Here is a 21,749-nt window from a genome sequence, read left to right on the forward strand (position 1 = left end):
CAGATGTTTCTAGCATGCCAAAAGCCAACTAGAAATATAAAAAAGTGTTTGCAGATGCCTAATTCTAAGATTGAGAATTTTTATTTTTTGGGTCTATCTCATCTTGGAAATTTGAATTGCTTATTGATAGTCTTGAGGTTTTTTAGCATCATATAACAGAAATGTAGACCAACAAGGCAGTTCTTTTTTTTTTTTTTTTTTGGTTTTTCGAGACAGTGTTTAGAGCCTGTCCTGGCACTGGCACTAGCTCTGTAGACCAGGCTGGTCTCAAGGCAGTTCTTTAAACATATTTCATTAACTTTTCAGTTTCAAATTTTGGTATCAATAGCCATAGCACTCACTGTAACTTGTGTTAACAGTTAATAACAACTCATTCTAGTGAAGGGCCCAAGCTTCTCTTTCATGATACATAGTAAAATCATACACTGAAACTCTTGGACATTGTATATCTTAAAATAAATAAGTCTCCATTGAATTTTATGTGTTGCCATTTTGGTTGCAATTAAAACAACTCTACTGTTAGGAATAGGGGCTGGGGAGAAGACTCAGTAGGTATATACGAAGTATGTTTTTGTATTTGAGTATTATTGTCCAAGTACGAAGACCCGTGTTTAGCACACACTAGAAGAACTTGGCACGGCCAACCGTGACAGTTACCCTAGTACTGAGCAGGGTGGCATGGGACAGAAGACAAAGACAGGAAGATGACTGGGGCTCACTGGCTTCTAGCTTGATCAAGATATGGTGAGCTGTATGTTCAGTGAGGCTCTTTCTCACAGAAATAAAAACAGAGTGATAGAGGAACTTCTGTACAAATATACATGTCTACACATGCATACCCCTCCCCTCTGCACGTATATACATGTCTACACTTGTATACCTCTCCCTCTGCACATATATACATGTCTACACAGCATACCCCTCCCCTCTGCACATATATACATGTCTACACTTGCATACCTCTCCCCCTGAACATATATACATGTCTACACAGCATACCCCCCAACAAAACCATAAAAGATCCTTATCTCTGGAAATTCCCTTCCTGTTGTTAGGAATTAGAGCAGAGGTGAGGTAACTGTGCAGGCCTGTTGTGATTATTGTGAAAGTGATGTGATCCCTTACAACCTAGTCATACAGAAGACCTTGAACTTGAGACTCCCAGGGAAGCTCTGCATGCTTTGCCGAAAAACTGTGTTCACCCAGATTAGCACGTGATTTGAAAGTAGTTTCTAGACCTTTTCAGTCCTGCTACCTAAACCCTCTACAGAACCATAGTTTATTCCCAGGGTTAATTCCGACACTAGAAGGTAAGGGAAGGATTAGTTGGGACCCAGAATGTTTGCTCTGAATGTGGTTTGGAGCCTTTGATGTTGTGGTTCTAGGACGTGGTGTGGGTGTAGGGTGTCCAAGTAGCTGTCGTAAACCATAGTTTCTGGGGTGACCTCTGTCACCGTTCAGCCATGATAGGTTTATACATTTCAGGGTGGGGAGTGAGGATTAGAAATGTTAGGTAGGGGAACAGAGATATGAAAGAAACACAGAGACGTAGGATAGTACTGGGAGGGCAACTCAGTGGATACTAAATACTGAATTCGCTCCTGTTTAATTTTCATATGCTTTTATAGCCCAATACAAAGGGGGGTGGGCAGGGAAGAAGGCAAAAGACTGCCTTAACATGGCACAAAGGCATGTCACTTGTTTCAATACTTGAGACATTAAGTCATTATTTCCTGAGTAAAGCATTCGATGTTTGGGGCAGGACACACCCTAGACCAAGTATTCCGTAGGCAGCCATTCCCTATGTCAAACCTCCTATTTTAAATGAAGAGCAGGAGTAGGCTTGAATTCTCTGACCTTTGGTCAGGGTGCAGCAGATCCACCTCGATGGGCCATTTTAATGTCCAAAACATCAAGTAACAACACCCCAGGTCAGGGTATGTAGCCACACCTGTTGTTCACAACTTTGAAAGAGCAAAAGTAAGCTCAAACTCTCTGACCTCCAGTCAGGCTGAAACAGGCTCACATTTGCGGGCCCTCAAGGAGGGACAACCCTATGGAAATCAGTGGTTTGGGAATGTCAGATAGAAGAATTATTCCGAGTAGCTACGATTTGGACAGGAACTGCTACTTCTGAACCTTCTAGGCAGTGTAGACCACAAACTAAGGGGCCCTGTTTGGTTTGGTCTTCACTCTGCCATGCAAACTGCCAAGCTCTAGACTGTAAACGCATATTTGTATAGTGTCTTTTGCCTCATTTCTAGTAAAAGCCTGAAGCAGGAAAGTGGCACAAACCTGGGAGTTCTTTGCCAGCCTCTGATATAGAGCAACTGAGATGCCTACTGCAGGGTGGTGTAGGCATCTTTGGTGATGATTTGGGAAGATGTTGAATGTTCCTATAATAGCCGTGTCAGTCAGAACTAGAAAATTATATTTGCTGATGTCATTGCTAAGTAGCCAAGTACTAAGAAACAAAATACTTGATATAACCGATGTTTTATCACAAAATCTAGACCCTTGGTAGGAATAGAACTTAGCAGCAGTGGTTGCAAATCTACTAAGTTAACCCTTAGACCTGAATCTTACACAGCCATGGGGAGCTGGCTGCTTCCCTGGGGCTCCTCTGGCTTTCACCCTAGGCCTGAACCTAATTTCCCAGCATGGGGAGGGTAGGAGAGGCTTTGAGGGAAAAGTAACTGAGTAATTTTTAATTTTGACTTTTTTTCTGCGCTCTTTCAGTCTCGTTATTATCAGAGATGGCATCTGCTACGTTCCCTCATCCCTTTTGGGGTCCACAGTCACATCTGTGGTAGAGTCAGTCATGGCTTATCTTCCTTCTATTAAAGGAAAACTATTGTGTTTCCTTTGGGTCAAGAGGATGGAATCTTTGGTATGCCTGGAAACCTAACATTCCAGTTGGACTGGGTCAATCACCTGGCTAGGGGACCTCCCTAGGAAGGAAAAATAATTATTCCTTTCCCAGAATTCCCAGCCCTAATACAATCTCTTGAACGTCTGTAGTCAGGCAGCTCTGTATGTCTGTCTGTTCTGAATTACTCAGAACAGTGAGACCTTCCTATCTCTCTTTTCTCTTTGTATGTGCTTTGCCATACTTTGGGCCATCCTCTTTCTTTAAAGTCTTCCAGCCATGTGGTTGCTTGTCAACTATGTGGCTGACCTCCATGTCAGTGTATCTCAAATGCCATGACATTTTCTCTTACGTGCTTTACTTCTTTAAGCAGCTGCCAAGATTTACAGTTTGTCCCTGGGATTTTTATTTAAACTCTAATAAAATCATCCATAAGATTCCATTTGAATGTTGTTCTTAAATTCTCTTGTTAAGGAGACAAACAACAGGAAGAAGGGCCCCCTCATTAATATGTGGTCACTCTGGTGGGATTCCCTACAGTTATCAGCAATACTTCTGAATTTTTATTTTTTGATACTTCATAATCCAGATATGATTGCCTTGTTTTCTTTTACTTTCTTCCATAAACACAAAACAATTACCCTTACTTGGGTTTTAAGAGTGCAGTGGACAGTAACTAGAACTTGCCATTCCTGGATGCTTCCACTTGTTTCATAAAAATTTCTAGGTCTTGTTACCTTTTCTTTATATAAGAATGATAGTACTTATAAAACTGTCAACAGGGATTGAATTATACAAGAAAATGATATCTGAGAAGCAGTTCAGTGCCTGACCCGCCGCAGGCGTTTGATAAACGTTTAATTAATGCCTGCAGTGTGCTGGGGGCTGTACATAGGAGAACAGTCTTTATAGTCCAGTGAATTTAGCAACCCGGCATTTTCCTGTCCAAGATAGAACATTTGAAAGGCTAACAGGCAGAAACCGGTCTGCTCCTGGTGACCTCACCCTTTTCTTTCCCCCTCTTACTTGCATCGTTTCCCTAAATTTCTCCTTTGAATTTCATTGCAGTCAGTGATGCTGATCCTCTAAGGTCTCCTTCTTGATGTGTCAGTGTGATGGGGTTTCCTTTCAACACTGTTGATAGTGCTCTAAGAAAGAAGGTGAGCCAGGAGTCAGCTACCAGCTGGGCCTCTCGGGGTCACTCCCACGGTCCTGTGGAACCAACTGACCCCATTCAAAGAGGGGCAGGTGGAGTGGGAGTGTGGAAGCTGGATCACGCTGCCAGACTAGCCTAAATGGAGCTTGTGGGACAAAAGGTAAGTGACAGAAATGGACAAAGACTACCTCAAAAATTACTCTTCTGCCTGTGCTCCAGAAAAACCAAGCATTCAGTATCTTCCCTTAATTCCTTCAGTATTTCCATGGATTTGCCAAATTCTCTGTGTTTAAATGAATGGACACAAACCATAGGTGTGGAGGAAAGAGGATGGACATTGGAGTGGACGGTCTGACTTCACAGGAACTCCCTTGTAGATAGTTTTGTTGGTTTTTCCTGGTCATGGACTCTCAAAGAAAGCAAGGTGCCACCTAAACTCATTTATGGTGATTCTCTTTTTCTAATATCTGAAATTTCCCAGAATCCAGTGGGACCAAGGATTTGCTACCAGGACTGAGGTGTTATGAACAATTCATCTCTCTGCTCTCACTGTCTCTCTCCTTGCTCCCTTTGTTTTCTTTGTGTGGGAGGTGGTCCCTCCCTAGGCAGTGTTAGGAGGGTGTGCCTACTCTAATTCAGGTGGGATGCTCTGGAGTCTGCCATGCTGAAATGGTGTGGAGAGCTTAGGACTCAGGAATGGAAGGCCCTGGCTCTGCTCCATTATTTTCTTTGGAAGGAATCAATTCCCCTGAAAGACAGGAAGTGGAAGAACTGCCTGGCAGAGCAGTGTACAGATGTGAGGGGTTCTGAGATGCTGGAGAAAAGATGACCCGTGACCCCGAGTCCCCCTCACTGAACAGCCATGCTATCTTACCTGCTGGGTTTCATGGCCATCTTCAGAAATATGAGGACCCTAGGCTCAGTGATATCATATTTCCAATTCTAGCATCAGAGAAGGTGTGTCTTATTTTCTGAAGGTAGAACTAATTAATATCCAGATTTCTAAAGTTGAAAATCCCCCCATTTACCAGATCTCAAAAATTCTGTTATATACCACTTTTATAATGTAAGCCAATTTTATGTGCTTATTAATTTGAAGTTTAAAGAAAACCACTTCATTGTTCTCCAATATTTGGCTATTAACATTTTAAATTAAATATTACCTATTTAATTGTGAATTATCACATGGCAAGCCAAATCATCCAGGAATTAGAGTCTGATCATTTGTTTAGGTACATGTACGTTCCTAAAAATGTACCAGTAATCTGACTCCAGACAAATTCCCACATCTCCTAATACTGCTTTTCGCTGACTCAAGATATTTGCAGTTTAGCATTGTGCCCATAAGCAAATAAAAGATAGATACTTTTCTTAATAATGCTAAAAATAACAGTCTGAGGGCTGGGGCTACTGTAGCTCAGCTGGTAGAGTGCTGGTCTAGCATTCATAAGTCTCCGAGTTCAGTCTCCAGCACTGCATTAACTAGGAGTAGTGGTAGATTCCTAGAATCCTAGCACTTTGGAGTGGGAGACAGGAGGATGGGAAGTTCAGGGTCATCCTTAACTTTGTGTTGAATTCAGGGTTAGCCTGGGTTCTATGAGACATTGTTTCAAACAAACAATCATACTTACACTCAAACAAAGAAGCCAGCCAACAACAATAAAACCCCAACCTGGTTGTAGTCAATAGCATCTTAGATATATATTACAATTTACAAGATATTTGTGAGTTTGAAGCTAGTTTTCCAGCCAGGGAGATGGCTCAATGGTTAAAAGCGCTTGCCTTGAAAGCCTGATGACTTTTAAATGTGAGTATTGAATTTGAACTTGATTTTTGAATTTTTGGGTGTGATCTCTGTAACCCATGGAGAAGGAAAAAACCTGTTTCCAAAGGTTGTCCCTCTGACCTCTACACATACATCATGGAGTGTCCCACCCCAGAAATAACAATACATACATTTGAAAAAATAATAGTATTTGTTTAAAAAAGATTAGTCTTCTACTGTTATATAAATGTATTATGCACAATAACCTTTACTGTTTTTCAGAAAACTTTTGTTTTTATGTGTATCAGTGTTTTGTTTGCATGCATGTATGCTGTCTCTAAAGGCCAGAAGAGGGTTCTGGATTCCTGGAATTGAAGTTCTAGACAGTTGTAGGCTGACATGTGAGTGCTGGACTTCTAACTTGGGTTCTCTGCAGGAGTATCAGGTGTTGGTAACGATTGAGCCACCTTTCCAGCACTGAATCTGGATTCTTAAATGAGTGTTTTATGAATGTGTTATGTCCTCACAGTCTTTATTTTAATATACAGAGCTATGTTAAGAGTTTTTATTGAGAAAAGTTTCAATTTGAGTCTAAAGAGGAATTAAACAGGACTGGACATGTTTGGAGAATCTTGGTGGGTATATGTAGGCGGGGGCTGCTCATTTGTTTCCCAGATGCCCAGTCCCGAAATAATCACACAGAAACTATATTTTTACAATGTTGCTTGGCCTATTAGCTCACGCTTCTTATTGGCTAGCTCTTATATCTTCAATTAATCCATTTCTATTAATCTGTGTATTGCCATGTGCTTGTGGCCTAGGTTCTGTCCAGCATCTGGAGTCTGGCATCTGTCTCCTGTGGCGACTACATGGTGACTCCACCTATTCTCTCTCTCTCTCTCTCTCTCTCTCTCTCTTCCAGCCTAGCTATATTCTGTTAAGCCATTGACCAAAAGCAGTTTCTTTATTAACCAATGGCAATAAAACATATTCAGAGCATACAGAGGGGAATCCCACATCAGGTATATGATATGTTAATGCAGACAAACTCATTCATAAAGAGAAAGCTTTGTGTTGGCATCTGTACTGAACACAGATGTGTCAGTGGGGTTCTTTGGGAAGCAGCACTGCAACAGAGCTGGGAGTAGACTCAGATAACTGGAAATATCTCCTGTGAAAAATGGGCACATTGGTCAAAGAAAGAGCACGGAGCTGGCAAAGTCTCACCCAACATTCTAAGGAGCCCTGCAACGACTTGCTCCATGAGAATAATGGAGAGCAAGAACGCTGAACTCTTTTATAAATAGTAACTATTTTCATATAGTAGGGAGAGGGATATCGTCTTTCTTGTAACCAACAGACTTTAGAGAGTTTAGGGGTCACAATGGCAGGTAGGAAGCACAAGCATTTGCTGCCCGAGGAACACAAGAAACAGCTTTACTGTTTACATCAGCTCTTTTACTGACTTCTCTTGATGGTGTCTGAGGCACGTTGGGTCACAGCCTGAACACAGTGAGAAGGTTGCTGGTTCTAACTTATTCAGAATGTGTAACAGCAGTCAGGCAATTGCATGGAACAATCTCACATGGAAAGAAGGGACAAAATTTGGTGTGAAACTATTAGTTCCATCCTACCAGCTCTCAGAGATACCTACAGCGCTTCTCACAAGGTGGTAATGAATAACGCCTATTTTTTTTGTTTTGTTTTTCGAGACAGGGTTTCTCTGTGTAGCTCTGGAGCCTGCCCTGAAACTAGCTCTTGTAGACCAGGCTGCTGCCTCCTGAGTGCTGGGATTAAAGGCATGCGCCAACACTGCTGAGCTGCTTTTTTTTCTTTTATTGACACCTTTTCCTTTTTTCTGGCTAGATACCCAACTTAAAAACTGGTGAAACAAATAATTTCACCTAGGCTAAAACAAAAAGAGCATTAGTAAAGGGGTTTCTAACATCTCAAAGATTGGCTCAGCACCACCGTTCCCTTGAGGCCAATTCATTCCAGATCACAGTGTTTATATTCCTGCCTCTTACAACTCCTACATTGACGTCTCTGCATCTAATGATGACAAAATTGTCTCTGAACATTCATCAGTTCCTCTAAACGTGATCATGAGAATCTCTTTTGAGGAAATTCCGAATCAGTATCATGATTCTCATCCAAGGCATTAATGAGCAACATAATCCATGCCTCTGGGGTATGGACCTCGTCTTAGAGCTACTATTGCTGTAACAAACCATGACCAAAAGTGACGTGGAACGAAGAGGGTTTATTTAGCTTACATATCATAGTCCACTGAGAGAAGCCAAGGCAGGAATTGGAGTTGATGCTGAGGCCATGTATGATGAGTTCTACTTACTGGCTTGTTCCTCAGGACTTGCTTGGCCTGCTTTCTTACAGAACCCAGGACTACCAGGTCAGTGATGGCACCACCCACATTGGACTGGGCCCTGTTTGATCTACTAATCAAGAAGATGTCTGCTGTGGTAATTGGAATGTAATTACCCCCATAAGCTTATAAGGAGTGACACTATTAGGAGATGTGACTTTGTTGGAGGAAGTATGTCACTGTGGAATTGGGCTTTGAGGCCTCATGTATGCTCAAGCCATGCCCAGTGTTTCTGACTACTTCCTGTTGCTTTCGAGATCAAGATGTAGTTCCTTCTCCATTCTCAGCCCCTGCTCCATCACCATATCTGCCTACACGCTGCCATATCCTGCATTGATGATAGTGGACTGAACCTCTAAAAGTCACCCCATTAAATGTTTCTTCTCTATTAGAGTTTCCTTGGTCATGGCATCATTTCCCAGAGATAGAAACCCTAACTAAGACAATGCCCTGTAGATTTACCTACAGCCTGATCTTTTGAAACCATTTTCTTAGTGGAGGATGTCTTCTCTGATGACTCCCCTTGGGTCAAGTTGACATAGAACCAGCCAGCACAGAGTTTGTTGCATGTGTTATGTATTTAAAGTTCTTGGTTTTTCTATAAAACAGCCCACTTCCACTCCAAGAAATGCAGTCTTAGATTGAGTGTAGTGGGTTACATATGTGATCCCACACTTGGAAGATACAGGCAGGAAGATCTCAAGTTTGAGGACAGTTCAGGGTACTGTCTATAAGTTAATCACTTAAGTAGTTAAAATTTTAAAGGAAGAAAAACTGGCTGGGGAGATATCTTACTCATTAAAGTACTTCTCATGCAAACTTGATGACACAAGTTTGAACCCTAGTGCCCATTGTAAAAAAGTCATTCACAGTTATAGGCATGTAAAACTCCACTGCTGAGAAAGTAGAGAAAGGTGGGTTTCTGAGGTCATTGACTATTCAGTGTAGCCTATTGAATGATGTCTAGGCCAATGAGAGACCCTGTCTCAAACCAAACCAAACAAAAACATCCAAGTAGATGACTAAGGAACAGCATGATATCCAAGGCTGATCTTTGGCCTCTGTGTGTACCATCACACACACACGCACACACACACACACTACTGTGGGACAATGGTCTTTTATTTTATTTTTTATTTTTTTTAATTTTTTTTATTTATTAAAGATTTCTGTGTCTTCCCCACCGCTGCCTCCCCTTTCACTCCCCCTCCCCCAAGCAAGTCCCCTTCCCTGGTCAGCCCAAAGAGCAATCAGGGTTCTCTGCCCTGTGGGAAGTCCAAGGACCACCCTCCTCCATCCAGGTCTAGTAAGGTGAACATCCAAACTGCCTAGGCTCCCACAAAGCCAATATGTGCACTAGGATCAAAAACCCATTGCCATTGTTCTTGAGGTCTCAGTAGTCCTCATTGTCTGCTATGTTCAGTGAGACCGGTTTTAACCCAGTATTTTTCAGACCCAAGCCAGCTGGCCTTGGTGAGTTCCCGATAGAACATCCCCATTGTCTTAGTGTGTGGGTGCACCCCTCGCGGTCCTGAGTTCCTTGTTCGTGCTCTCTCTCCTTCTGCTCCTGATTTGGACCTTGAGATTTCTGTCCGGTGCTCCAATGTGTCTCTGTCTCTGTCTCCTTTCATCGCCTGATGAAGGTTAATATTCAGGAGGAAGCCTATATGTTTTTCTTTGGGTTCTCCTTCTTATTTAGCTTCTCTAAGAACCTGAATTATAGGCTCAATGTTCTTTGTTTATGGCTAGAAACCAAATATGAGTGAGTACATCCCATGTTCCTCTTTTTGGGTCTGGCTTACCTCACTCAGTATAGTGTTTTCTATTTCCATCCATTTGCCTGCAAACTTCAAGGTGTCCTTGTTTTTTACTGCTGAGTAGTACTCTAATATGTATATATTCCATACTTTCTTCATCCATTCTTCAATTGAAGAGCATCTAGGTTGTTTCCAGGTTCTGGCTATTACAAACAATGCTGCTGTGAACATAGTAGAGCATATACTTTTGTTGTATGATAAGGCCTCTCTTGGGTATATTCCCCAAAGTGGTATTGCTGGGTCCAGGGGTAGGTTGATCCCGAATTTTCTGAGAAACCGCCACACTGCTTTCCAGAGTGGTTGCACAAGTTTGCATTCCCACCAGCAATGGATGAGTGTAGACAATGGTCTTTTATCCTGTCACTTGTATTATTTTTATTAAAACTCTGATTGGCCAGTAGCCAGGACAGAAAGTATAAGTGGGACAACCAGGCAGGAAGTTAATTCATGGAAACCTGTGTGTGGGATTTCTTTGGGACTGAATAATGGCAGGGCGGGATAGAATCCTCGGTCAACCACACACACACACACACACACACACACACACACACACACACACACATACATATATACATATGTGTGTGTGTGCATTCTCCTGCAGAAGCATGCAACACACATGTACTCAGGCACACACATAGAGAGATACAATGCAATCGTACAAACCTCCTGTTCCTTTTTGTCTGAATTTGTTGGAGCTGCTATTATAAAATAACCCAGACCTGATATCAACAATAGAAATTTATTTCTCATAGTTAAGTTCAAGACTCCAGGTTTTATTGTTTGGTCAGGGCCACTTCCTGCATCACAGAAAGGTACCTGTTTCTTGAGTTATCCACCCTGAAAAGAGGAAAGAAGTTAATGAGTTTGCTTTGGTCAATTTAGAAGACTATTAATTCATGGGCAGAATTCTCCTGTCCCAGCAGAGTTCATAGGGCCTACCTTCTGATATCATCAGGTTGGGACTTATGATCTCAACATGTGAATTTTTGAGGTAGCATTTAGATTAGAACTTTTCATGACAATTTTGAAAGCCACCTGTGAAATTCTTTGGGATTCAATGCATAATGGCATGATAGATGCCGAGGATCCTGCACTGAAGACGTCTGCTTGGGTTAGTACTATCTAGTTTTGAAAAATTACATTTTTTTGAGTGCATGTATGAGTGCGCGTGCGCACACACACACACACACACATGCACACACACACACCTGTGACAAAGCATGCAAGTGGGAGCCAGAGATTACTTACATGATTCAGCTCCCTCGAGGGGTTCTGGAATTGAATTCAGACCCTCAGTCTTGGCTGCATGCCCCTTTGCTCTCTGAGTCATCTTGCTGGCTCATTTTACACACACACACACACACACACACACACACACACACACACACACACAAAGCTACAGAACTGCTGGGAGGTGGTGGTGCATGCTTTTATTCCTAGCAGTTGGGAGGCAGAGGCAGGTGGAACTCTGAGTTTCGGGACGGCCTGGTTTACAGAGAGAGTTCTAGAACAGCCAGGCTATACAGAGAAACCCTGTGCTGAAAAACCAAAACCCCCAAACAGACAAAACTATAAAATTTCATTTCTCTACTGCAAGCTAACAAGTCATCAACAAAATTCTACAGTAAACTTTGTTTTCAATTTTGTGTGTAGAATAACTCTTGAACTATTTGCCTTTTATGTGTTTGTTTTTCATCTCTCCGCAGTTTAACTATACTTTTGAGCAGGGACTATGCCCTGAACTCCTGCATTCACCAGAAAACCCAGATTATTGCTGTTCCACAGTTGGAGTCCAGTACGTGTGTTTTGGATGTCCTAAGTTAAGTGCATGTGCAGCCCATGTCACAAGAACCACATTAACATTTATTATGTGTGAAAATTACATGTTAAGAATGATGAGGATACTAAGTCTGTCTTGTCTATGAAATGAAGGAGCTCGGAGGCCTTTGAGGAAGTTTTAAAATAAAGACAGTGGGCTCACACTTAGAAAGTAAGAGTTCCCAGCGCAGACAGAGAGCATTGCCTTCAGTTTATCCAAGATGACTTTCCATCTGGACCAAACACGCAGCCGGCTCAGATGCTCGGGGAGCAGTGTTCAGCCTGGGCTGGTTCTTCTGGTTACAAGTCCAGGATTGTGTTCTGCCGCGTTTCCAGCGGCAAGAGCTCAAGTCAATCTCTTAATCCCTTTTATCTAGAAAATGGAATTTAAAAAGCCCTGACCCTCAGGGGTTTTTTGTGAACACTAAATAAGATATTTAAGGAATTCGACACGGTGCCCGTTCCATATGGAAGTCAGAAATCAATACATGTAATCTATTATTTTTGCTAAGGTGGATTAAGAGAAACACAGAAAGGTCTATACCCTTTCTGTTAGCAATGCGGCCGAAATCTTTTCACCTTGATGTCTGCAGATGCGTCTTCTTGCTCAACGCCTGTGTTCTTGATCTCGGCTGTGTCTTTCAAGCCTGCTTTTACTTGTGTTGAACTGTTTGCCTTTACTTGGAGGTAAAAACCTCCTCCTGCATAGTTTTTGTTTTGCTTTTTTTTTTTTAATTTGCTGAGCCGGCACATTACTTGCTAGTAGTTAAATGACCAGTAAATTCCTCTCAAACATCACATTAAAATAATACGTTTAAATTAAAATTGTATTAAATATTAAGAAGAAGCAAATAGCTTCCACAAGTGATTATGAATGTAGAGGTCCTTGGCCGTTGTAGGTATGGCAGGGTATTCTAGCTGGTTAGGTACCTGAATGGCTGCACTGTCTCAAAGAGTTGTACATTTAAAGCATTTATTATTCTAAATATTAACTATTTCAGTATAAACTTCCTACATCTTTTTGAAACAGGCTTTTCTGTAGCCTAAGGTGGCTCTGAGCTCATTACATGGCTATATATAACTGGTCTTGAACTACTGAACCTCCAGCCTCCACCTCCACGGAGGGCTTCTGGGATGGCAGCCGTGTATTGTCATCAGGAAACACTTGTTTGTTTTGAGTTCTCACCATCTCACTAGGCTGTCTGACTGTCCTAACTTTGAACTCGCAAACTCTCCCCACCTTGATCGAAAGTAGAATCTTTTTCATCCAGTATATTTTGGTTCTGGGTTTCCCTCCCCTCACTTCTCCCAATTCTTTCCCACCCCCACCCTAAAATCTCGCTCCACATGCTTGCTGTCGGTGGTTAGAAAACAGACATAGAAGAAATAATAAAAAAAAATAAAATACAATAGATACAGCCCCAACAAATCAGAATAGGACAAAACAGACAAACAGGAAAAAGAGCTGAAGATAAAGCTCACGAAATGTATCATTTAAACTTAATTTAAAAAATTCAATTTAAAAGTATAGACACAGATACACACAGGACTACGACAAGAAACACAGAACTGGAAGCCATAATATATGCAAAGGACCTGTAAGATGAAAAGAGTGCCGTGAATTAACATTGCGAGACAAAGATCCAAAGTCGCTGTTGAGTTTGTTTTGTACTGGCCGTGTACTGCTTGGCAAGCAGTCTACCCGTACGAGTAGTTAGTTCCTTTGGTGAGACTTTCTCTGGTGGGAGAAAATTAATTTTTCCTGAGCAAGTGGCTATCAATTGGTGATAGTTTCTGGGTTGTGAATGGGGGGGTCTCTCTCTTTTTATTTTCAGCTCTAGGACCCCAACTTGTGCAGACCTGGCAGGTCCTGCGCATGCTGCCAGAGTCTCTGTGAATTCCCACGTGTGCCAGCTCTGCTGTGTCTAGAAGGCCTCGATTCCCTGAGGCATCCTTCATCCTCTGTGGCTCTTACACTCTTCCCTCTTCCTCTTCTGCAGGATTTTCCAAACCCTGAGGGAGGGATTTGATGGCACCATCTTGTTCCCTCTGAACTCATACGGTCTATTTTGGACTGTGACTGAAGGATGATCCTTCAGGGCAGTATTTATCCTGGAGAAGAAAAATATAGCCAAGAAGAGATAACCTGATAGACTTCCCAGACCCCAAATATTTTACGGACATAAAATATCAACCATGATCAAACGAGGCAGGTACTCATACTTCAGCAAAGATGTGGAAGGCCCTTGAGCAGCTCATCTACATTACAGCTGTGTAGCTATGCTGCTGGCAGTGGGATGAAATGCTACTGAAGCTGCTGATTGATCTCTTGGGATTTTATGGTTTAACCCTCTCTGTCCTGCATAGTTTCCTCACAGTCTCTGACACAGTAGTACTGTTTTCAGAGTTAAAGCATGCATCACTAGTCAGAAGGCAGCCATTTGGAAGGGTACTACTAGGACATTGGAATAGCTCCCATGTCTCTTCCTACATATTCCCACTCTTTGGCTATGTAACTTAAAAAGAAACAAAATGACGGGGTGGTGGTGGCGCACGCCTTTAATCCCAGTACTCTGGAGGCAGAGACAGGCGAATCTCTGTGAGTTTGAGGCCAACCTGGTCTACAAGAACTAGTTCCAGGAAAAGCTGCAGAGGAACCTTGTCTAAAAAAACCAACTAACCAAACCAAACCAAACAAACGAAAACAACAAAGAGAAACAAAATGATTTGCCTCAATTTAAAAAGTCATAGTTAGTTCCATAGGTTTTCATCTGGGTTTCTGCTCTTCTTGTTCATTCAGTGACCACTGAAAACTCCGTTTATCCTGAGTCAGTAGGTGAGTTGTACAGGCCGTTCCATAACTGATGAGTAGAAGCCGTGGGATGGCTAGTATTTTGCAAATCAATCTCTCCCCCTCTCTGTCTCCTCTCTCTTTTTCTCTCTCCCTCTATCTCTCCCCCGCATCTCTCAACAGAACTTTCTGTTAAATAAATAGCTGCTGTGGTTACCTACCCATCCCAACATGAGCATGCAATGGTATGCTGACTCATTGGAGGCTTATTAGTCATCAATACAACTATTAGAACATAACAAAAAAGAAGAGATTAAATATTTTATTTATCTTGAAAAACATTTCAAAAATGCATAATTTCCAGGAGTGGAAGTATGTTCTTTTATTCACTAATATTTTTTTCCTATAAAAATTTTAAGCTTAAATTTTGCTTTGGTATGTTAAATATTTCAAGTGTGTTACCAAAAAAGAAAAAAACCCAACTCGTGAAAGGGTAATCAAGAACACCATAATTGAACAAGACAAGATTGTGTATAAGTCCTGCAGTAGGAAGGCTTTCTTTGGTCTCTAAGCTCACAGGAAGAAAGAAACTTTCCAGCAATCCAACCCAGAATTAAGAAAACACAAACCAAATTCTGTGATGTAATAGCAGAGCTATGAGCAGTGAACAGCACAACCGTGTAAAACAGTGTCAGAGAGAAGGAGACTAAGCCATAGATAGCATCCACCAAAACTGAATTAATGATTCAAGATCCCTGGATTAAACTGGGGTCTTGGGACGGGCTAGGATGGGCCAGTAGACCTAGTTGAGTCTTACAAGAAACAAATTTAACCCTTCTTTGCTTCATGTTATGTTTAACTTAGGTCCCATTTCCCCCAAAATATGGCAGAAAAGGGCCTAACAAGAAAGACAAGAAGTAGAGGCTGCAGAGATGACTTAGTGGTTAAGAGTACTGGATGCTCTTTCAGAGGACCTGGGCTCAATTCCTAGTACCCACATGGCAGCTTACAACTGTCTGTAACTCCAGTTTCAGGGCTCTGACACCTTTACACCAATGCATATAAAATAAATTTAAACAAATCACCTTTCGAACAAAGAAGTGGTAGGGTTCCCATGCTTTCGATGTCTTCCCTAAACAGCTGACTCAAGGAGTAGAGAGAACTGGAAATGGAAGGCAGAGCTTCCATAACTTAAATGAGATTGAAGTCATCTCAATCTCAAAAAATGAAGGGGATTCCAGATTTAGGACTCCTATTTGCCAAAATGATAGAAATTGCATCCTGGAAAGGATAACAGAACACTGAGTCTAAATTAGAAAATGTTTTAGAAGTAATAGCTGGCACTCCGTTAAAAAAAAAAAAAACAGATAAAATGAATGAGATGATAGAAAAATCCAAAAGAAACAGCGCATAATGGGAGAGGGGATTCAGAACTTGAGGCATGAGACAAACATCTCCTCGGGTAACTGCTTTGTTCTAGCTATTTCAGCAGAGAATGAGTGTAGGTGCTGGAGCTTTTCAAGCAAACCATAATCTGGAGTTGAAAACTCAGTGGTGAGTTTGCCATGTTTACGCCCAGCAGAAGAAGGGATTAATTCATCAGAAAACAGTTTAGGGGAAAATTCCATTTAAAAATGGAAAATGGACTGAACAACTAAGGAACAGTAAGAGACTCACGTACCACTTACATGTTTACAATTCCTGGAGAAGAAAGTGGAAGTAAAAGGGGTCAGAAATGTTTTGGAAGTGAAACTGATTTACAATTGTTAAGACTGAATTAAAAACAAAACCATAGCTCCAAAGTACTCTATGACACTGCAAAAGGGTAAATAAAAACAAAATCCCATGTGGGTATATCATAGCCAAGTTGCTCACATGTAAATATGGGGACATGCTTACGAGAAGTCAGCAGAATTAGTTGTGAGGCCAAAGTCATCAAAGAAGGATGAGACAGTAAGTAGGTGTTTGGCTCAAGACCACTACTGAAAGATACTTCAGTCACCTCTGCATGGAACTGTGGTGTCTATTCCTGACTTCTTCTTTCTTGACTGCCTTCTACCCTCCAATGAGATTTCTACCTGGGATGCATCACTTCTTACTCTACATATTCCACAGAAAAAAGTGGTTAGGATGCTCTCTTCCCAGGCCTATTGCTAGATATCAAAATCACATTTTCATTGGTAATGTTCTAGTCTTCCACCTAGGTCCCTCCCAGCTGAGATATTCCTTCTTCCTATTATGTTTCCCAGTTTCCCTCTCTCTCCTTTTTGGGATGACGTCTGCTGCACCCTAGCTGCGATGGGATGGCGCATGAGGATTAGAGAAGTTAAGTAGGAGGAACAGAGACAAGAAAGAGTCACAGAGACATAGGATATTACTGGAAGGGCAACTCAGTGAATACTGAATCAGAATTCACCCGTGTTTATTTTCCATATACTTTATACCCCAATACATATAGGGGGACTACTTTAACATACAAAGGACAATTGTTTGCCCCAGTACTTGAGACATTAAGCAACTATATCCTAAGTTAAGCATTCTGTTATTTGGGCAGTGAACCCACCCTAGACCAACTACCCTACAGGCAACCACTCTCTAAGTCAAACCTCCTATTACAAAAGAAGGAGCAGAAGTATGGTTGAATTCTCTGACCTTTGGGCAGGGTAGAGCATATCTACTCTATGGGTCATCTTAGTGTCCAAAACACTAAGTAACCACACTGTAGGTCAGGGTGTGGGGTGTGTAACCACACTTCTTGTTAACAACTTGGAGTGAGTAAAATAAACTCAAACTCTCTGACCTTCAGACAAGGTGGAATAGGCTCACAGTTTTGGGCCTCTGCAGTTCAGAGAGTATAAGGAGCATGGTATGTGGTATTCATACCAATGCATGGGAGCCAGAGACAGGAGCATCTCTTCGAATTCAAGGCCAGTCAGGGCTACAGAGTGAGTGAGACCCTTTCTCAAAATAAATATAAATATAAATAAAATAATAAAAGACTGGGGATATGTTATGGATGACACAAAAGGCATAAAACAAAAAAATTGAACTAAACATAAGATGAAGAGAAACAAATAGAAAAGATGAAAACAGAAAATGAGGAAAAATCTCAAATATGCAATAGAAATGGGTAACCATTTTAGTTTCTGAAATTTTGAAAGAAAGTCAAAGGATTTTAGCTTCGCTGATAAATCATGACCAGTATGTGTTTTAATAATAAAGTTGACATAACTATTGGAGTACATAAACAGAGAACAGTAACAATTTGGCCAATATATTGAAAATATAAACACAAAGAATGAAGTTTTGGAAAAATTGTCTACCAAAACCAACTCAGGAAGACATGGAAAGCCAGAGAAATCAACATCTTCACAAAGAAAAAATTAGATACTGAGAGTTTTAGACAGAACTGCTACCAAGAACTTAAGAAGCAGGATATTAAAACCATTCTAAATGTTTTCTTGAAGATAGAAAAATAGAAAATAATCCAAACTTATGTTATCAGGGTAGTCTGCTCCTGAAAATAAAATTATAAATAGATATTATGGTAGATATGGAGATATGAAGTGTTTGTTATTATTTCCAAGAAGAGGTGAATTTCTTTTCCTTTACAATTTTCATTACCAAGGCTATTTATTTATTTATTTATTTATTTATTTATTTATTTATTTATTATTAAAGCGTGATGGCAGTGATGCTACAGGAGTTCTGGAACTGGCTTTTAAAAGGAAGGGTGGGTATTCATTGGTTTCTTAGATGTTGGAGTTATTATGTGAAAAAATAAGACTTCCCTGTTGTGTAGTTCATGTGGCGAAGGCCTGGAACTATATGGAGATGAGGGGCCCAAATGAGCCTAGCATTCCAGCCTCTCCGCCAAGACATATTTTTATTTGAATTTGTCTTGGACTTCAGCCCAGTTCATTCACTAGCTGAATGCTACTCCTTGATCTCAGCTAATACCACACAGAACGGAAAACTTTCCCAGGGAAACGCTACTGAAAAGTCCAACTCACAAACCTGGGAAGCATGATTAAAAGAAAAAAAGATTGTTGCTTTAAGCCTCTGTGTCTGAAAGTACTTGGTTATGCCGTAGTTAAAAGTTTAAATTATTTGTGCAGTGGAGAGAACTCCAACGCCAGGTGTGAACATAGATGCAAAATAGATGAAGCATCTATGAAAAAGCCAGATTTAGTGATTACACACACACACACAACTGAATGCACCCACCCATGCAAATGCACACAAAAGCTACATTCTATCTGTCATGAATTTTCAACCCTTAAGAATATGATTTCCTATAAATCTTATTTCTGCATGCTTTTGTAAAGCAATAAATGCCTTGCCATTACTATGCAAATGATAAATGGCTGATTTATAGTGGAACTCTTGTTGACTTATTTCTCCTACATTTACTATTCCCTGGTTATCTATTATAAGCATTGTATTTTATACATTTTGAAGAGATCTCTGTTCTGTGTCATTGATCAATATGTCTATTCTTTCATAACAACACAATTGTAATCCACTCCATTAGATGATTCAAGATGGAGCTGAGAAGATGGCTCAGTAGGTAAAGCACTTACTATGTAATCATGAAGACCAGACACTGAATCCCAGCACCCATGGACATATTGGACAAGCATTTCAGTATGACTAAAATCAGCATTCTTTCAGGAGGAGAAATGACAGAGGTAGCTAAGTCAGTGAACTCTTACCTCAAGTAGGAAACCCTGGCTAACTATATAAGATAAGATGGTTTCTCAGCTTTTTAGCTATGATCAAGTGCACTAACTGTTCTTACCAGCTTACTATTTGATGCATCCTATATCCAAAAATGATATATTAAGCTAAGGTGGGTGCACATACAGCAAGTGAGCACATAAAAATAATTCTACACGAAAATGAATTCAATCTAATTATCCACCATGAAAATGTAATTCAAGACCACTATACGTGTGATCACATGCCTAGCTGAACAGGTAAATGCAAAATAGCACCAAATGCTAATGAGACAAAGAAACTGGGTCATTCATACATCCTTGATGGGAATATATATTGGCATAGCCACTCTAGAAAACTGCTTAACATGGCTTACAAAACCAAACAAGTGATTGTTACACAGCTATGAATAGTTCTCTTGGGCTCTTATATAGATAAATAAAAACTTATGTTTGAAGAGAACTGTGCAAAGTAAACTTGAATCATGGAAAGTGATAGTGGAAGACATCAAAGGTCAACCTCTGGCCTTCACACACGTGTGAAACAAGAAACATGTATGCCTCCCTATTATACACACTTCATACACATACATTAAATTGATGGTGAACATTTTTATCTGATTGCAATAAATGAAACAGAGCCTTTTACAAAAGTCAATGTTCAGTCACCATAAACTCTTATAAAAGGGCACTATGAGATGGCTCAGCGGGTAAAGGTGTTTGCTACCAAGTATGACAGACTGAGTTTTATCAGGGAACTCACAATTCTCCCTGGAAGTAGAGACTGAATCCAGCAAGCTGTCCTCTGCATGTGTTATACGCATGCAGGCTGACATACTGTGTGTGTGTGTGTTTGCTTATGTATGTCCACACACAGAGATTAAATATGTAAATACATTTTAGGGGGAAATATAATCTTAAAAAGCTACCTAGAATAAAGGAGCAGAAATATTTTTAATCCAGATTGGGATTTCTACTCAGGATGAGGAGCAAGCCTACGCTTCCTATTCTGCTGCATTCACAGTCACATGGTATTTAAAACTAGAATGACTGCTCATCATTAGCATGTTTACTTAACATTATGCTGCAGGTCTCATAGTAAACTACAAGAAAGAAATAGAAAGCACCAGGTGGTATTTATAAAAGCAACAAGATAGGCAGAGGTTTCTAGTAACAAAACAACAAACATAGACCAGCCTGTGGAAACATTTTACATTTTTAATCAAAAGATTTTGAAGATTTGCATAAATAGAAGACATTAATGTTCAGGTAGAAAGACTCAAGTTCATCTTTCAAATTAGTAGAATCTCAACAGTGGCTTCAGTGAAACTTAACAGGCTGATATAAAAATTTATGGGAACTGGCAAAATACCAAAATAGAAAAGAAAGAGAAAACTTTGGTGGGAAGACTTGCCATGTAAGCTTCTGAGATTTAAAGCTATTGTAGTTAATATATTTAATCCTAGTGAGAAATAGACATGGTGATCTCAAAGAACAGTAGACAGACTCTCAAAATACATAAAATGTGATAATTACAGCGTTCATCATAATCAGGAATGCTAAATGTAATAGATATGTCTGTAGCAGTTCTATTAATGATAAGTCATCCATCACTTAAACATTACTCAGAAGGGATGGTTCGTCCTGAGAGAACTGATTCTCAAGGGCGGAAGATCCATGAAAAGTAGACTCTAAGTTGGCCTTCTGCTGAGGGCACGGTTGCGTCATGTCTCCACGAACTGCTCTCATGTGCTGTTCTCTCCATTGCCGAGTGAGCTCCTAATCACCAAAACATCCATTTTGGATGTTGAGATGATCTGTGCTTAGCTGTGCCAGCAGTTCTTCACCACACTGTCTCTTCACACACTGTCTCTTTACACACTGTCTTTGAGATGAGTGCAAATTACTAATTCAGTTTTGCGCTTTAAGCACACTAGCCCAATTTGCCCACATGCTTTCATGATCAGATCAAGTTTCCTGGAGATAGTGTTTGCTAGTCTCTGGGATGCTCCTGGAGATGAAGATCGGATGCAAGGAAAAGGACTGTGGTAGTAGTCATGGAAAGGACTTAGAGCAAAAGGTAAAGTTACAGGCTCTTCTCTGTGTTCCACACAGTATACTGATCCCGTTTACATGTATGGAGTCATGGAATTAACATGCTGGGATAAACTTTGAGCCAACTATCAAGCATGTTTATTTCACAGAAATGGCCAAGTTCTCAGGATGTCAGGTGGTGGCTCACCAGGCTTTCTCTGAAGTCACAAAAGGCACAAAGGCTAAACCAGACTCCTAGTCCACCGTGATTTACCCCAATGGTTTCTTATTCAGAATTAGAATTATTTCAGAAATAGAAGAATTTAGTATCCCAGACCTAAGTATATTATCGGTCACAATCTGTCACCAAACTGAGCTGGTGCTTAAAAAGAACTATG

The 21,749-nt window shown here is 40.7% G+C and overlaps 1 pseudogene; it reads left to right on the forward strand.

Annotated features, from left to right (window-relative positions):
- The first annotated feature begins 19,351 nt into the window (after window positions 1-19,351).
- Window positions 19,352-19,466, forward strand: LOC126514516 (uncharacterized; annotated as a pseudogene).
- Window positions 19,467-21,749: the final 2,283 nt, after the last annotated feature.

Source organism: Alexandromys fortis, unplaced genomic scaffold (assembly GCF_014885135.2).
Source record: "Alexandromys fortis isolate MF-2015 unplaced genomic scaffold, M_Fortis_MF-2015_v1.1 scaffold_131, whole genome shotgun sequence".
NCBI classification, from domain to species: Eukaryota; Metazoa; Chordata; class Mammalia; order Rodentia; family Cricetidae; genus Alexandromys; species Alexandromys fortis.